General features: G+C 43.4%; 1 protein-coding gene across 3 annotated transcripts in view; it reads left to right on the top strand.

Moving 5' to 3' along the window:
- Nucleotides 1–323: 323 nt before the first annotated feature.
- CEP15 (centrosomal protein 15) overlaps nucleotides 324–17,481 on the top strand; it is a 39,848-nt gene continuing 22,690 nt past the window's right edge. Inside the window, exon 1 of one of the 3 annotated variants that reach the window (XM_063122073.1) lies at nucleotides 324–334. The gene's annotated coding sequence lies outside the window, so the exon portion shown is untranslated. Of the gene's footprint in view, nucleotides 335–15,010; nucleotides 15,096–15,321; nucleotides 15,340–17,481 lie in introns of those variants that run through there. The other 2 variants (XM_063122072.1, XM_063122074.1) reach the window with 2 other exon arrangements.

Raw genomic sequence — 17,481 nt, 5'->3', positions numbered from 1 at the left:
GGGGGTGTTCCTGGGCACAGGGAGGGGAAGAGACCAGAGTGGCCATGGTACACTGTTTCCTTTGTCACTCCAGCCTCTTTCCCTCCCCCTCTATGGTGCCACTGCTAGATGGGCAAAATCACCCATTCAGCAGAATTGCGGAGCAGCTGGAGTACGGCGGTGACAACTGCTTCTGCTGTGTACCTGTCTGCATGTTCGGAGGCTGCCGAATATTTATTTATTTATTTAAGCATTTTTATGCCACCATTCAGCCAAAAAAGGCTTTCACGGTGGCTTACAAAAGTATTTCTTGACAGCCACAGTTTCATTACTATTATACCAAAGAGAAAACCAATTTGATTTCCTAAAGGTAAATGGATTATCTCACAAAGTACAATCACAAAACACTGATTGCTTCATGAAGAGGACACTAGATTTATCACAATATTTGGGGAAAAACCCTCTTCAATATTGCTAAATTCTAGAGGAGAGATCTTATTAGTCTGCCGCAGAGAAAATACAAAATATTAACTGGCATTTTTATTGAGGCTTATGTTTTGTAGGTCAGAGCCCACTTTATCAGGAAAAAAAATCAGGGGAAAAGGGAGGAATCTATACAAAGTGAGGCTATACTGTGCAAGAGACAGCACTATCTAAAATTGTTTCAAAGCTTCCTTTAGGGGTGAGGGCCTCTCAAGGCAGCATTGCAGAGGACAAATGAATGCAACAGTCAGCAACAATGAGCCACCAAATGGAGACACAAACCCAGGAACTAGCCCCTGCAACAAATCCCAGTATCAATTCTGTCTCCTTACCTGCTTGATCAACAGTATTAACAGGACCAAACAACATCTGCCATACCCTCAAGTTCTCGCTCATCCGCACATCTTTTAACCTAGTATTATATATTATCATCTGCCAACACTGCTGTTCTACCATATAAACATAGATATTTTTTTAAAAAAACCCTTTATGCAAGAGAATAAATGAACACAAATCGGACACTTTAAATGTCATCACTCATACAACATTGGATAAGCATTTCCATTTTTCAGAACGTTCTGTAACTGTCCTTAAAACGTCACTATATTTCTATAAAAAGTTTCAAAGGGAGATACCAGCGTGAAGCCACTGAGTTGGAATTCATTAGCAAATTTGACACTGGAATTTGGACTCAGCGTTCCTGGGAGTGACTAGCTCATTACAGAAATTAATTGTCCCTCTTTAGGTATTTCTTTAAACCATTCATCTTGCTTTGCCTATTCATTACCAGTAGCAAGGAGTCAGTCACTACTCTGCCTATGCGTTATATTCCTTTGACTGGATGTTGTATTCATTTGTGCTCTGCATAATGATAAGCATACCTACTGCACTCTTGCGTTCCTTGGACTCATTTTGTATGCATTTCCCCCTTTCTTCTCTCTCTACTGAGGATATATATAATGGATGGGTTCACACAATCACAGAAGGAAAATAAGCCACAGTGGTTTATTTTCCCTCCCCAGGCATGTGGGTTGCAAACTGCCTAATTAGCATAATTACCCTTGCCAGGTGTGGGTTGCCCTGACATCCAAAACTGTCAAGGGTGGGTGGCCATGGTGGTTTACAAACCACCCAGCAACCTACCCTTGCCAGGTTTAGATGTCACAATAACCACTCCCAGTGAGGACAATTAAGCTACCTAGGCAGCTTGCAACCAGCTCACGTGGGAAAGGAATATAAGCCACCGTGACTTATTTTCCCTCCGTGATCATGCAAATCCAGTCATTGGCCAGGTTCCCACAATCACAGGGGGGGAGAAACACACACTATGGGTTGTTTCCTGAACCCGCCACTCATGTGCCTGCCATTTGCTTAATTACCTGTACCATGTTGCAGGTTGTCGTGTTGACGGAACCCAGAGCGGGGCACAGATGGTGGCTTCGAACCCACCCCACTACCCCTATTACAAGCCATGGGTTGTGAGGTGGATTAGAAGCCACACATACTGTGCCATGAACTCAGCTCAGAGGGCAATCCACAATTCGGCGCATGTAATTAAACAAATGGTGGGCACAGGCTGGGGTGGGAGAAACAACCCATACTGCTGATCATGAAAACTTGGTCATTATATACCTGCCCTCCTTGATGGCTACCACTTCATGCATCTGATGACATGGGGGCTCACTTGTGAAAGCTGCTACTACAATATATTTGCTAGATTTTAAGGTGGCCCAAAAGCTTTTGTTCTTTAAGTTCAGCAATGTTCATGCTCTAGCAATCAAATTTAGCACAAGCAAAAATGCATATTCTAAAGTGCTTTTATCTTTTATTGAGGAAGGGAGGCATAAATAATATAATTTATTTAAAATAAAGCCTTAATTCACAATCTTTATGTAGTGTGTGAATTAAATTAAACATATTCTAAATAATTTGAAAATGTTTTGCTGTCAGCATTATTTTGTAATGGGCCTTGTAGATGTTGTAAGGTATTTTATTCACCAAGTCTAAAAGTCTAATATTAATCTTCAAAACCATCAAATAGAACTATTTCACAGAAATCACCTACAGAAAAGGACTCTGAATATTATGCAGTATATGTCAGGAGGCCAAAGCACTGGGCCCTACAAGAGAGCCCGTAAAGTTAGGGTCATATCAAGCCTATGTGCTGGCAAAGTGAAGATAGACTGAGCCCCAATGATGCCAGGGGTCACAGGAAGTGTGATCAGAAATACAACATACCAGGAAGCACCAGCATCAAGGGGTGAGAAAAATCATAGAGCTGAAGGGGTTGGCTGAAGGAGTTTGAGAAGCCGTCAAGGGACAGCCCACTAATCAAAAGACAAAGATTGACAGATTGCATAGACAAGGGTCAGTCAAGGGCTAGGATATTTATATAAAGCCCTGGGGTTCAATTAGAGAGAAAGCTGGTCTGAGTGAATAAGAAGACATTCCGTACACTGCTGTAGGTTAAGAGCTGCTGAACATTGTCTACAATCAAAAGCCACCTGCCTAGAACCCTTACAGACCAGGGGTATAAATGCCGTATCTGAACCTATTTATTTATTTATTTATTTGTTAATTAATTAATTAATTAATAACATTTATATACTGCCTTATCTGCTAAAAAGCCATCAAGGAGGCGTACAACAATTTTAAACAACAAAACCTTAAAACAATAAAAACAAGAACATTAAAATCAGTGAAACATTAAAACCGCACGTTTTGAAAGGCTACATTGAGAAGATCCCTCTTTTCACACTTTCTAAAGGCTATGAGATTAGGAGCTAATCATACTTCTCGAGGGAGCGCATTCCACAGTTTGGAGGCAACAGAGGAGAAAGCCTTTTCACGCATGCCCAGCAAACACCTAATTTAACTTAAATTTAAACTCTGCTGTTTTAATCTCATATTTTAACCTATATCAATTTTTGCTGTGTGGTTTTATCCTAGTCGTGCTTTTTATATTGTATTTTGTATTTGTGTTTTTAAATTGTTGGTTGTTTTATTATGCTCTTCATGGTTTAAATTTTTGTGAACCGCCCAGAGAGCTTCGGCTATTGGGCGGTATAGAAATGAAATAAATAAAAGTAAATAAATAAATAAATAAACAGGCCTCTACAGGTAATGGCACTCTTAAAAGGGCCACTCTTGCAAATCTTAATATTCAAACAGCTTCATAGCGAGACAGGCAATCCTTTAGATAGCCAGAGGTTTCGTGTCAATATTAAACAGAATGGGGGACAAGATAGAACTTTGTGAGACACCACAGGCAACAGTAATCCCACCCCCCAGCACCACCTTCTGGACACGCCCTGACAGAAAGGACCAGAATCACTGCAAATGAGCGCCCTCAAGGCCCAGCCCCACTGGACAGTCCAGAAGTATAACATAGTCAATGGGATCAAAAGCTGCTGAGAGGTCCAAGAGAACTAATAGGGACACATTCCCCCCATCCAGGTCCCTGTGCAGGTCATCCACCAAGGTGACTAAAGCTGACTCAGTCCCATATCCAGGTCAAAAGCCTGACTGAAATACATCCAGGTAATCAGTTTCATCCAGAAGCATCTGGAGCTGCAATCCCACCATCTTATCAATCACTTTGACCAAGAATGGTACATTTGAGACTGGCCTATATTTAGACAGATCTCCTGGGTCAAGGGAAGTTTTCTTTAATGAATGTATTTTAAGCAAGAAGGAATAATCCCCCTCCCACAAAGAGGCATTAATTACTTTCCTTACTGAGTTCAAGGGACTTGGTATGTAAGTGTATGTAGGATTGCTACTACCCATAGCCATGGCGTCAGTCCCACCTTAGTAGATTTAATCAGCCAAGAAAGGTATAGATCGAGTACACAGGTAGTAGCCCTCTCCACCCAAGATACCCTGCCCAGTGCCCACATCTTCAAGTTCCACAGACTATAAATAATCCAAAACAACTGGACAAATGTTTGCCAATGTTTCATCGCTCTGACCTGCCCCAATATTGGAGTCCAAGTTAATGCAGATTAGAGCAACTTTAGCCGCAAAGATTAAAGCAAATTGTTTACAGTGAGCCATCGACTGTTCCACCATGTTTCTGACTAATATAGAAAAACAGGCCTCATGGTATGTCGCTTTATACAAAATTATTTAACCCTATTAACCCATGGGCTTTTAGTATGTGACCTCGTTGTCAGAAAAAATATTTATTGCTTGCTTCTTTATCCATATGGGTAATAGGAAGAATCAGTGGGAAGTGAAGAATAGCGATGTGGGGGGTGGGTGGGTTTAGATGAGCTGTAGAGGGAAATGTTTGCAGCCCCTGAGGAACGAGTTTATCTCAGCCATACTATTTGAGACCTTTTTCATTAAGTTTCGCAGTATAGGCAGCATGGTTGGGAGAACGTTGCTATAGCTCTGTCCTGTAGTAACCTGTTATGCTACACATCACCAACTTTCTGTGGCAAGGTTCAGTTGTTAGAGCATTTCCCTACTGCCCTACCATGGCTTCTTCTGATTATCCTGCAGGCATGAGCTGCAGGAAAGCTGCATTGCACGGAAGGCAGATATATGCGGGGATGAACCCACTTAGCAGAACACTGTTGGCTAATTGCCAGTGCCAATTTCTTAATTAATGTAGGACATTTTTACCTAGCTCTTCAGTCAAAAAGGTTTTTAGAGCAGCTTCCAGATAAAAAAAACAAGACAGAATTGCCCTTCAAGCTTACACTAAAAGACCCAACATAAAAGGAACAAAGGGGTTGGATAGGAATGAGGAAAGAAGAAAAACAGGCACAGGCGTTTTAATGACCAGCTAGGATGGAAACAGTTCAGGCAAAGGAGGAGCCAAAAGAAGCCCGTCTCTCAGCAGAGTGGCCCTGCGTCCCATCCCTCCCTCTGCTGCAGCCTGATGGAAAGCCTGCTCGTAGGTGACAGTTGAATGACAGGAAGCCTGTGCAATACTGATTTAAGAGCTCCCTGAATCGGATTGTAACAAGAAGAGAGTTGGGCTGGAAAATGAAGATAAAGGCAAGAAGACATCACCCAGTGCAATTTATTACAAACCTGAATTGTTTCACCTTTACGGATGTTATATGTGTGGGTGTCTGAAAATAGTGTATTGTCATTTATACTAGCTTTCAGTTAACCATTTCACCCAATGCTACGATGCATTCACGGACCTAATTTTAATGGCAGTACTGTAGACTGCATCATAGCATTGGGTGAAATGGGTAACTGAAAGCTAGTATAAATGACACTATACACTATTTTCAGACACCCACACATATAACATCCATAAAGGTGAAACAATTCAAGTTTCTCAATATATATCAAGGCCATGTTTAAAAATTAATTTTAGGGTTGCCAACTCTGGAAATAAAAAGTTGTTGTACCTGGGAAGTCACAGCGTCACATATTACAGGACAAGGGCTAAACTATATGCTATATAAAATGTGTTATCGCAGATAATGTGACCAGGATTTTTAAAAACAAAATAGCTGCCAATCAGGACTGGGATCATGGTGGGCAGCAGGGGAGAGTTTAAACTTTTCCTGCCCATCACAATCCCAATGAACCTCCCTCTGAAGCTGCTATTTTTAACAGGTGGGGTTTCAGGTCCTGTTAACTACGGTATTTCAGTAAAATGAGAAACTGCAGTTTGTTCAAAATCACAAATGGAAACTTTCAACTTTCTCCTCTCACACACAAAGGAGAAGTAATGGAGAGAAGTCCATGAGCCCAAGACTCTTGCCTGCTTATCCTGCTTACAACCTTCATAGTTTGTGGTAACATCTGAAACAAGCCCATGTGTATCTATACTGCAATTTATTATAGGGCCTGTTCAGACAACACACTAAGCCATGGCTAGGCTGTTAACCTTTTTGCAGCACATGTTTAAACTTTGGTTATGTAGCCATCATGGTTAGAAATGATTCACATGACATGCCAAGTCATGGTTCAAACGACACTCTTAAGTCATAATGTTTAAGTCAAAATGCTTAACCAATGTGGCTTAGTGTGTCATCTGAACAGGGTCATACTTAGATCCTATTCTTTCTTTAGAAAAGAGAAGATGAAACAGAAAAATCCCAGCTGAGGAGGTAGAGGAATAATGGCACTGTGATGTTCAGGTGCCTATTATGCATTAAATGTAAATATTTGTCAAGTTATGGTTTATATTATGCATAAAGTTCCAGGAAGTAAGTAGGCCTCAATGTAGTTGAATGCTTGAGTGCTGATTGAGGGGGAGTGCTTGGATTGGCTGTGTGAGAGGAGGAGGAGCTGGAGAGCTATATATAGCTCTCTCTATATATAGTCTGAGCTGACAGGAAGATGGTGTGTGTGTGGGGTTATGATTCTGTGAAGTGAAGGGTAGAAGTGGGGTAGAAAGAGAGTAAAGGAGTGATTAAGGAATGTTTATTTGATTCTGTGAGGAGAACAGAGTTACGTTAAGGGGTAGGAATGTATGAGAGAAGTGTATGATCTATGAGTAAGATATAGGATTCTGTGAAGAGAAGTAAGAGAGTGAAGTGTATGATTCTGTGAGAGGCAGATATTGAATAGGAAGGTTTGGTGTGGGGTATTGTGCTTGAGGGTAGATGGTAGAATTATATAGTGGAACCTTTTAAGAAAGAACTGATAGAAACCAATATGCTTAGAACCTTGTAACCATACACTTTTCAACTGAGGAAACTAATAAGCTTATGTACATGCACTTATGTATGTAATACATTCTAATTACTTTCAAACAACTGGTGTGGTTTGTGGAGGAGTGACTGAGGAGAGAACAGTTAATGGTGGCAGCGGAATGGGAAGCTGAGGGCTAGGTTGCTGGGCTGTGGAGCTGGGGGGCCTAAAGAATAAAGGCGAGACAGGAGCAGCAGCAGTAGGCCAAAACCCTCACACATGTCATCAGCACAGGGGCTTTGAGTGGTCCTGAGTGCTAGTGGCGTCGATAGTCCTGTCAGATAGCTTGTGGGCGTCACAGGTGAAGCCAAGACATCACAGGCACATACGTCCTTCAAAAAGCTCAAAGCAGTCTGCATGGGACTTCAATGGTTCCCTATATCTACATCTGCTTATCATCAACAATGCTGCAATATCAGGTGCACCCAGAACATTCATAAGGTTATGAGATACAAATAGCTGAAAATGAGTATTTGTCACATAGTTGTATGTGTAAAAGGGTTAATGAATACATCACGAAAATAAAGACTTTTGTCCCTTTTAGGGTGGCTGGGGGACCAACTCAGAACTCGCTATACAAGCCGTATACATATCAGAAGCCCTATTTTTAAAGTGGCATATGGCACCAATTGGCATTGATAAATGCAGGGACATAACAATAAAATGCACTGTGCTAAATGCTAGTAAAAATGACAAACTAAAATACTGTCGCCATAAAAGGAGCAGTGGTAAGTACCACATTGCAAGCCAAAATAATATATCATGCATTATAATACTTAAACATTTTATTTCACTTGCCTATAATTATTTGTATACATCTGAAAATATCAGTCCATCACATCTTTTGGAGAATACAATTAACAGTGAGTTGGATGAGAATGTTTTATTGTTTTCATGCTGTGATATTTTAAAGCAATTTCTGACTCCATTAGTTGTGTTTAAGTGCCACCTAGTGTTAAAATTAACCAATGTCTCTTTAAAAGACAAATATGTAGACAAGACAGGCAATTTGTCTCTGCAGAGGCCACCAGTGAGGGAGGAAGCAGCAGCCAGGCACCTCTCCACCGTGCCTGGGTCCAGCTCCAGCTCAGAGCCCCCTCCCTCCTGCTACCAACTGTCTCTGCAGAGGCCACCAGTGAGGGAGGAAGCAGCTGCCAGGCACCTCTCCACCGTGCCTGGGTCCAGCTCCAGCTCAGAGCCCCCTCCCTCCTGCTACCAACTGTCTCTGCAGAGGCCACCAGTGAGGGAGGAAGCAGCAGCCAGGCACCTCTCCACCGTGCCTGGGTCCAGCTCCAGCTGAGAGCCCCCTCCCTCCTGCTACCAACTGTCTCTGCAGAGGCCACCAGTGAGGGAGGAAGCAGCTGCCAGGCACCTCTCCACCGTGCCTGGGTCCAGCTCCAGCTCAGAGCCCCCTCCCTCCTGCTACCAACTGTCTCTGCAGAGGCCACCAGTGAGGGAGGAAGCAGCTGCCAGGCACCTCTCCACAGTGCCTGGGTCCAGCTCCAGCTCAGAGCCCCCTCCCTCCTGCTACCAACTGTCTCTGCAGAGGCCACCAGTGAGGGAGGAAGCAGCTGCCAGGCACCTCTCCACCGTGCCTGGGTCCAGCTCCAGCTGAGAGCCCCCTCCCTCCTGCTACCAACTGTCTCTGCAGAGGCCACCAGTGAGGGAGGAAGCAGCAGCCAGGCACCTCTCCACCGTGCCTGGGTCCAGCTCCAGCTCAGAGCCCCCTCCCTCCTGCTACCAACTGTCTCTGCAGAGGCCACCAGTGAGGGAGGAAGCAGCTGCCAGGCACCTCTCCACCGTGCCTGGGTCCAGCTCCAGCTGAGAGCCCCCTCCCTCCTGCTACCAACTGTCTCTGCAGAGGCCACCAGTGAGGGAGGAAGCAGCAGCCAGGCACCTCTCCACCGTGCCTGGGTCCAGCTCCAGCTCAGAGCCCCCTCCCTCCTGCTACCAACTGTCTCTGCAGAGGCCACCAGTGAGGGAGGAAGCAGCTGCCAGGCACCTCTCCACCGTGCCTGGGTCCAGCTCCAGCTCAGAGCCCCCTCCCTCCTGCTACCAACTGTCTCTGCAGAGGCCACCAGTGAGGGAGGAAGCAGCTGCCAGGCACCTCTCCACCGTGCCTGGGTCCAGCTCCAGCTGAGAGCCCCCTCCCTCCTGCTGTCACCTGTAACTGCTGAACTTTCCAACTAAGATTGTAGTGCCTGAATTTGCTTTCCTTTCTCCCCTCCTCCTCCTCCTCCCTCCCAATCCCCTTTCCTTTTGTGTCATGTCTTTTAGATTGTAAGCCTGTGGGCAGGGACTGTTAAGAAATACTTTTGTAAGCCGCCGTGAGAGCCTTTTTTGGCTGAATGGCGGCATAAAAATCCTTAAATAAATAAATAAATAAAATTTCCAATTAAAAGTCTTTTGATGTTATTGTTCCTCAGTTGTTTTAGGTTATGTTAAAAAAAACCCTATTTTTTAAAAGATGCCATACTTCTATCATCCTGTAGGAAATCTGTCAGAAACAATGGCTCGTGTGCAAAAAAAATGCATTTCTTGTGATATACTGACAGTATAGAGACAATTTACAACACTCATAATTCAGATTTTTTTTCATTGTTTAAAAGGCTAAACAATTCCAAACAAATCGAACTGTTTCCATGCAATGCTTCAAAGAAGCATTTTCTTAAAGAGGTCTAGCAACATGATGTAGCAAAGCTAATGGGCAGTGTATGGGTACAATTGCATATTCTTCTTGATACTATGTTTTTAATTCAGTTTTATGTATTTTATAATTATTGTTATTCCCTGCCTCGATCCAAATGGAGAGGCGGGTAAGAATTATTATTATTATTATTATTATTATTATTATTATTATTATTATTATATTTAAAATTCTTAGGGCAGAATCCAATGCCGCCTTTTTGTGTGCAGCCAGCTCACCACTTCCAGTCTGCAAGCGACTCCTACCACTTGTGGAATGACGATTTAGCGTTTCCTGAGGCAATCTGAAACGAGCGAAAACACTTGTTTCTGGAAGGCGGCAGGTCAGCAGAGCCCACTTGCCCCCTTCCAGAAATGAGTGTTTACATCAGGAAGCGCTAAATTGTTATTCTGCAAGCAGTGTCATTTCACCTGCAGAGAGGAAGCTATGGCAAATAGAGATGTTTGAGGCTGGAAACTGACCCCCACCTCCCACCCCACCCCTGGAACATTGTTTTAAGGGTTTAGGCCTAAAACACAGCCTATAAATCTTTTAAACAAACTATCTAAAGGCTCTTTGAGCTAGAAGGGTCTGCCAGCTAGGCTCAGTGATGGAGTGGTCAAGAACAGGGTATGGGCAGCACAAGGGAGGAGCACACTTACGCTGATTTCTATTCTCCCCCCCCCCCCCGCACCCCAGCTTATTGCACAGACACACCCACAAACACAGCAGAAATCTATGCTGGAACAGGACCTGGCATAAGTCATTTTAACCCATTGAATCCAATGGGATAGGAAAGGGTTGTCCTTCCTCACCCCCGCATCCCAACTTGGGGAAGGCTTGGATGCAGCAGAGTACTGTCAGCACACATGGGGCAGACCTGAGGGCCAGAGGATTTCTAACCATATTGCTTTGCCCATAATTATATAACTGAAATGCTATGCAATCAAGGACATCTCTACACCACCCCTATATCCAGGGATCGTTCCTGTGTATCCAAATGCCACACAGGGAATCCCGGGAGCAGGCGGACAGTCCCTCTATTTTCCTAGGATAACCCTTAGGTGTAGAAAGGGCCCAAGAATACTATGGTAGATGTGCACTTTTAGAGTACTGTGGTATTAAAAGAAGCTAAGATGCAATGATCAAAGCAGTATTTAGGTAACAACCCTACATGAATGTAAACCACTTAAGTTTTTTAGCTTAATTACCTAAAGAACTACAGTTTTAAAGAGTAAATTCTAGTTTGGTTAGTACCTGCATGGGAGATCCATTTAAGTTCCATGTATGCTGCCTTGAGTTCCAACATAGGAGAAAAGCAGCATATAAATGTAAGAAAATAAAATAAACACCAATTTCTACAATCACCATTAACTCTAAATGTTATCCTGTCAAGATATTTCTCTAAAATTGGAACCTTTTAAAAGGATAAAAAAGCTATATTATTCTAGAATTACTTTAAAATGGTCCTCATATATCTCATTATTACTTATAGTAAAAATCAATGTGCAATGGAGATATTTTACTTACAGTATAATCCTATATGTCTTAATTACTTTCTGGATAATTCCCTAAATTTGTATTTCTGCATCAGACTAGAAGACAGAGGCAAGGCTAGTATAAAGATTAATTCTAAAAAATCTGAACAGCTAGCAACATATGTAAATCTAAAACACAACAAACAGGATGAACAGCAAAGCACTGGGGTTTGATGCAATGAAATACAAACTGTAAAGGAATACAAAATGCACACATAAAAAAATTACATAGACCCAAAGCCAGTTCACCCATTATGCTCTTCTAGCCCAATTTCCATTTATTTTATAAACACCAGTATTTTTTTTATAGTTTAATTACAGATGATTTTGGAGCCCCCAACTATGTAACCACTTGTGTTGAGACAGAAGGGGGTGGCTCCTCTGAACCAACAAGATTCAGGTAGAGAATGTGACTAACAAACATGATAAATATGGTTGTTTTTATTAGATTAAATCAACTGTGACGTGCAGCTCCCCAAATTCTGGGTTGTTTGCGGGTTAAACAACCTGAGTTAACCCAACAATAAACCATAGATTCCTGGGTTATGAATTAAAAGCAGAAATGGCTTGCACACTCCGCTCATCCCTGGCAATTCTTGGGTTACACAACCCAGGAACTGCTGCTGCTGCGTGCGAACTGCCTCTCTGGAACTAAGCCTGGCAGGTTTCAGCAATCACACCTGACAAGCAACAGATGATTTTTATGGGGTAAGCAAACAGGGAAGGTTTTCGGCCACTTACAGCATGACACACACAAAAGAACAGGATTCAAAAAGTATGTTTGTCAGTTAAACAGTAGGCCTGCACGGCTTTAAGAATACGTTAGGCCTTCTTGTTCCCAAACAACCCCAGCATTCACGTTGTTCCAAATTCTTGATCTTCTTCACCTGAATCCCCATTTACCAGCCCTCCCTGACTTGCTCCCAGGCTGTACTTTTCCCCCCTCTGTGTGTGCCTCCTACTCCTTGTCCTCTTCCCTCACCAGTAGGCTGTTAGGAAATGTAATTATAAGAAATTCTAAGACTCCACAGACCCATGATATGTTCATTCCTGGTTTGGTTTTACATGTGGACTTATGTAGCATTATGTACTCATTGCCATGCTAATAGCTATCTCAGTTTTCCAGAATGGCACATGAAGGAGGCATTTCCAGGCATTTAACATGAAATGAGTTTGTTTTAACGGACCTCAGAATAGTTGATTTTATAAGGATACTGTTGTTTTTATGCTTTTTATGTTTATTTATTTATTACATTTTTATACCACCCAATAGACGAAGCTATTTATGTTTTTAAACTTTGTATATTTGTTTTTAATGTTTACTGTTTATAGCTTTTGTAAACCACCCAGAGAGCTTCGGCTATGGGTGGTATATAAATGCAATGAATAAACGGGTGAGGGATAGTGGAATGAACAGCAGCCTCTCATATACTGCAACATTTAGTTGCAAGTCCCACAAGGAAGGCTAAGTTGGCTCTCCCTCTGCTAGCAAGCAACGATATTTCTATTTAAGCAGGCCTTTGGCGTGTAAATGGGTCCATTGGGTTGGGTGCTGTTTTTATTCTATTATTATGTTTTAATGTATTTGTTTTATTGTTTTAAACATGTTTCGTTTTCCCAGAATTGTAAGCTGGCTTGCATGCCATTTTCTTAGTAAAAAGGCAGGATACAAATCAAATAAATGAATGCGTATATTAATAACAAACTCCATTCTCTATTTATTTATTCAAAACATTTATATCCCACCCTATATCATTAAGATTTCAGAGCGGCGTACAGATAAAAACATACAGCATAAAACAATAAATATGCACAGTTAAAAACAAACCATGATCCAAATTAAAATAATATATAATTTAAAAGCAGTTAAAACAGTTAAAACAATGTGCCAATGAGTTTAACCATCAAAGGCTTTGTTAAAAAGCCATGTTTTTACTTGGCATCAAAATGCAATCAATGTTGGCACCAAAAGGGGAGGGCATTCTACAGTCAGGGTGCCACAACAGAAAAAGCCCTGTCCCTTGTCCCAACATAGCATATATGTTGCATTGGTGGGATGCGCAGAAGGGCTCCTCCAACAGATCTAAGGTCTTGGGCAGGCATATATAAGGAGAGGCACTCCCTCAAGTATCCAAGCCGTTTAGGGCTTTAAACGTCATTACCAACACCTTGAATTCCAACCGGAAGTGCATAAGCAGCCAGTGCAGGTCCTTTAAGACCGGTGTTATGTGGTCTCTGTAAGATGTACCCGCCAGTAGCCTAGCTGCTGCATTTTGCACTAGCTGCAACTTCCGTCGTCTTCAAGGGCAGCCCCACGTAGAGTGCATTGCAGTAGTCTAATCGGGAAGTTACCAGTGCATGCACTACTGTGGCTAGGTTGTCCCTGTCCAGGAAGGGACGTAGCTGGCGGAACAGCTGAAGCTGACCCCAAGTACTCCGTGCCACAGAGTCCACCTGGGCATTCAGTGACAATGATGGGTCCAGGAGTACTCCCAAGCTATGTACCTGCTCCTTCAGAGGGAGCGCCACCTCATCCAGAACAGGTCGCTTACCCAATTCCCGGACTCGGGAACCACCAACCCACAGAGCTTCCGTCTTATCAGGATTCAGTTTCAATTTATTGGCCCTCATCCAGCCCATTACAGCCTCCAGGCACTGGTCCAGCACCTTCACAGCCCCACCTGACTCTGACGACAAGGAGAAGTAGAGCTGAGTATCATCAGCATACTGATGGCACCCAACCCCCAAACCCCTAATGACCTCACCCAACGGCTTCATATAGATGTTGAACAGCATGGTGGGAAGACTAGAACACTGTGGCACCCCACAGCTTAATTGCCATGGGGTGGAACAGGAATCCCCCAATACCACTCTCTGGGATCGGTCCTGCAAGTAGGAGCAGAACCGCCATAACACAGTGCCTCCGACTCCCACCTCGCATATATAAGTTTTATAAGTTTTGGCGCTCATATAGCCAAAACAGCACCACTCATGAACACCTCACTCTAGAGAGCTGCGCATTTTGCGGAAGTACAAAAAACCCTTAGAGAAAGAACAAACCAGAGGGGGGCAAAACAAGAAAACAGCCACACGCTACGCATGGGGAAGTAACGGAAAACAAGACTATAAGGAAATGCAGTACTCTGAAAGCGGCTAGGGCAGGCTGCCACCTCAAACAGAAGCACTTCACACTGCAACATTTTGTTACAGGTCCCAGTGATTCTATTTCTGGAAAACTCCCCAAAGACCTGGACTATAAAGTACCATTAAAATAATGGCAGAAGAAGAGGCAACAACACACTTTCATCATATTTCCCCTCTCTAGCAGGAAACCTGTGCAACTGGGTCGTCTCACACCAAAGGAGTGCGGAAGGAGAGAAAGAGTATCCGTGGCAGGAAAAAAAAACCCCAGCAGCCTCCCGCCGTTTCTCAGTTTGGACTAATCCGTTTGCCCCGCCCCCAACTATTTCCTTTCAAGGTTTCAAACTGTACGCCCCGCCTCGCTTCGGCGTTCATTTACGGCAGGGAGCACGCGCAGTAGAACACACGCGTGGAAAGGAGAAACCAGTAAATTGCTCTAGTCACGCCCCCTTCCAGGCGGACGAGCCAATCAGGCCTTTTCCACCTTTGCCCTTCTCCATTTTGTGGTCACGCGACAACAAGTAGCCGGGCGGACTGTTGGATTGTCGTTAACGGCCGTAACGGACTAACGCGTTGCCAGCTGTGACAGGCTGGCGATGGAGGTAGTTTCTCTCACCGCAGAAACACACAATAGGTCTTAGGTGGAGAAGTGGAAATTTGCCTGCTATTCTTATTCCTCTCCCCCTGCTTTTCCCACATCATGGGTTGGTACGGCCCTATTCCCCTTTTTTGCCCCTCTCTTCACATTGTGGTATCATCCACAAGCCGCGTTTAGTTCAATGGGCTCTTCCGCGCGTGTCTCTCTTCTAACAATCTCCCCCGCGGTTGTTCGTCGTCCTTCGAATGGTACATTCCGCACAGTCTTTAAAAAGGAAGTAGGGAGAAAGAATTCCTGGGTTGGGTTAAGCGTGTGTACCTTCCAACATTGGGTTAAGCGTGTGTACCTTCCAACATTTCGCAGATGAAAAGACAAACTTGCATGCTGCACTCCTCATATCAAAGCTTGCTGTCCTAACTCCGTTATGTATTTACCTGAAGACTCTATACAAGATGCTGTATACTGCATTGCAGCCTTCCCCAAACCGGTGCCCTCCAGATGTCCCCAACCATAGCTAGTTAGGGGATTGTGGGAGTTGTAGTCCAAGCCGTCTAGAGGGTTGGGGAAGTCTTCAGTATAATTAGGTTCCACTGCCGCAGACGACCCTCCTTCGACTTGAATGCCAAAATCTTGTTCGTTATTATTATTATTATTTATTTATATAGCACCATCAATGTACATGGTGCTGTACAGAGTAAAACAGTAAATAGCAAGACCCTGCCGCATAGGCTTACATTCTAATAAAATCATAGTAAAGCAATAAGGAGGGGAAGAGAATGCATACAGGCGCTGGGTAGGGTAAACAGGCACAGGGTAGGGTAAAACTAACAGTATTAAGTCCAAACAACATCAGGTTGAATGAAGATATAACTGGGGGAAGGGGGATTTGCCCTACAATTTGTTAGCAATAGTTCCAAAATATACGTAAGTAGTGATATTGTGTGAAATGGCAGGCTATACACTGCCTGGCACCTTAAAGTGTTTCTGCAGGAGGCTTTTATCCTGCCATCACCCTGTTAAATTCATGACATTTTATAGGGTGGAATGGGTGGATGTCCAGATGGTGACGTCTCCTGCTCATAACTCTTTCACATCTGCCCACTGCTTCTGCCCTTTTTCTTACAAAATCCATTGAGGAAGAAAGGGCGGAATACCTTCTGATTGGTAGTACTAAGCGCTTTCCATTTGGAAGCACCCTTAGTATTCATGCACACACATTTAGATGAATGTGCACTACAGACAAGATGCATCCACACAGTTCCAGCACCATCAGGCACTTGCCAATGGTCTAAGCCCCGCTCCCATGATCTTGAGGCAGGTGGACACCAGCTCAGAAGGAAAAGGCCAGTTTTGCTGGCAGGTGCAGTTGTGGCTGCCAGACATTTTAATTCCCCCATACTGTGTTTGGACCACAACATATTGCGTTTGCAGTGACCCCATATTTGGGATGTCCCTGAGAGGGATTGTGAGAGAATTAAAATGGTGGGTGCCTACAACAGTGCTTGTTTGCAGGACAAGTCAACAAGATGAGATGAGTGGAGCTGCCGCCATCCACAGGAGCTTCTCTGCTGCTCAGACAAGCAGCTTTGCCACCATCTCCTCTACCATATTGGCAGTAGGCTTTGCCATTCTCCCCTGCATTTGCCTCTGGCTTAGCTTGAAGGATGGCAGAAAGATGTCTAAGGGCTGCCAGCCCTCATCCACCCATGCAGATGCTTAAGTTCGATAGGGTGGGGAGAGTGATGCTAAACACTGAAGAATTGCAGCTCTAGCAATTTAAAATACAATGTTTTCCAGGGTTTCTCCAAAACAAAAGTAAGGATAAAATGCCAGAGACATCATTCCCCCCAAATCCCAGAGTGGAAATAGCAATGTTAGTCTGTTGCAGCAAAAATCTTGTGACACCTTAAACTGTCTGATAGATTTGTTTTCAGATAAAGCTTTGGTGTACATTTTACCCAATTCATGAAGTGTATTCTGAGTTGGCAGATATTTGCACAAAGATTTGATATAAATTACATTTATATCCTGCCTTTCTTCTATAATGGAACTCTGAGGATTCCCAGGTAGTTTCCCATTCAGATGCTGACCAGACCCTGACATGCTTAACACCAGCAAGGTTGTAGCAGCATGTGGCTTCGTAATTTTATGAGATAGAAATTATGCATAGTGGGGGTAGAAGATTGTGCAATGGAAAAGATCCAGTTTGCGACAGATCTGGGCAAACCTCAGATGTATGCAACATAAGCACAGCAATAGGTCACAACAGTAATAATTGGCTGTTTTCTCGGTCTCCATAGACTTAAAATTTGCATCCTTGAACTGGTTAGGTCAAACATTGGTATATACTCTGTCCTTCTAAATTGGGGCAGGGAGAATGTTTCTGGTGA

The sequence above is a fragment of the Elgaria multicarinata genome, chromosome 3, assembly GCF_023053635.1.
Source record: "Elgaria multicarinata webbii isolate HBS135686 ecotype San Diego chromosome 3, rElgMul1.1.pri, whole genome shotgun sequence".
Classification (NCBI taxonomy): Eukaryota; Metazoa; Chordata; class Lepidosauria; order Squamata; family Anguidae; genus Elgaria; species Elgaria multicarinata.
The sequence above is the reverse complement of the archived record's forward strand: the minus strand, read 5'-3'. Positions and strand labels throughout refer to the sequence as shown.